Source organism: Monopterus albus, unplaced genomic scaffold (genome assembly GCF_001952655.1).
Source record: "Monopterus albus unplaced genomic scaffold, M_albus_1.0 scaffold2.1, whole genome shotgun sequence".
Classification (NCBI taxonomy): Eukaryota; Metazoa; Chordata; class Actinopteri; order Synbranchiformes; family Synbranchidae; genus Monopterus; species Monopterus albus.
Genome location: NW_018127882.1, coordinates 8427855 through 8429152, shown reverse-complemented (window position 1 = coordinate 8429152; position 1298 = coordinate 8427855). Strand labels below are relative to the sequence as shown.

The window sequence follows — 1298 nt, the reverse complement described above, 5'->3', positions numbered from 1 at the left end:
AACCATAGAAAATTTAGTGCGGTTCATCAACCAGAGGTTGAAAGAAGGAAGACACTGAAAAGGCAGCGGGCAACAAGAGAAGTAAACAGATTAAAGGGCAAACACTGACCTGCATGAACCAGAAGTGAATAAAAATAATCATTAATGACAAAGTAAAAATGGTTTGCACTGTAGATTACAGACATACAAAATGAGGAGTGTTTAAATGTTGAGTGGTTAGTCAGGTGGGCAGTCCCATCTAGTTTTATTTCTCTGTGTTCTCCTCTAGCTGATCTGATGTTATTTTCTATTCCTGCCCTTTGTATATTTAGTCCAGCCAATGAAGTAACATGTTGAGAACCTAACTGGAAAATGGGCATAATAATAAAAGACAAAAAAGGAAATACAAAATGATCTCCAAAACAGAATGCTGATGTTTTCTGATCCTTCCCTCAGATGTGCTGGAAGCCACAGACATTTTCAGAAACTTGGCGGATACACAGGTATTTGCCAAGGTTTGGGTGAAATTATCCCCAGAGTTGGTGGCAGAAAAGGGAAACATGATGGAGGGTGATGGATGGCTAACTGAAGATGAAAGATGAATGACATCTCATGTGGTGACAGCTTTCATCTGATCCAAACAGGCAGTGTGTGTCTGTGAGTGTGTGTGTGTGTGTGTGTGTGTTCGTGTTTGCCTGCATTCTAATATGAAAACATACTTCTTCTGTCACATACCACATGAATAGTGTTAGAGCAAATATAAAGGTATACACACAGAAGTGTGCACAAATTAATAAAGGAAATGAGTGTCTTCAGCTCAAACCTAATTACATAAATGCCTAACAGGAAATGAGTACTTCATGTGTTTGAGCATGAAACAGCCCTGGAACTTACAGTAGCTAAATTTACTCTGACTCTTTCTCTCTTTATCCTTCCCCCACTTCCTCTTCTTTTTTGCCCCCTTACTGTGAATAATAAACCCACATTCACACACGTACTCACCAAAACTACTCTACAGTTCAGTACTGTCTGGTTTCATGTCCACGGTGTTCATGCGTCTTGAAGTGTAGGGCAAAATTTATATTGCCCTACTTAACTGCAGCAATTGTACTAACTGTGTAACTGGAGTTCTCTGAGGACTATAACAGACATACAGTGGGTACGGAAAGTATTCAGACCCCCTTAAATTTTTCACTCTTTGTTATATTGCAGCCATATGCTAAAATCATTTAAGTTCATTTTTTTCCTCAATGTACACACAGCACCCCATATTGACAGAAAAACAGAATTTTTGACATTTTTGCAGATTTATTAAAAAA

At 38.4% G+C, this 1298-nt stretch overlaps 1 protein-coding gene across 4 annotated transcripts in view; it reads right to left on the bottom strand.

The window, feature by feature from the left end:
* dock2 (dedicator of cytokinesis 2) overlaps positions 1-1298 on the bottom strand; it is a 104076-nt gene that overhangs the window by 15085 nt on the left and 87693 nt on the right. The window lies entirely within an intron of this gene.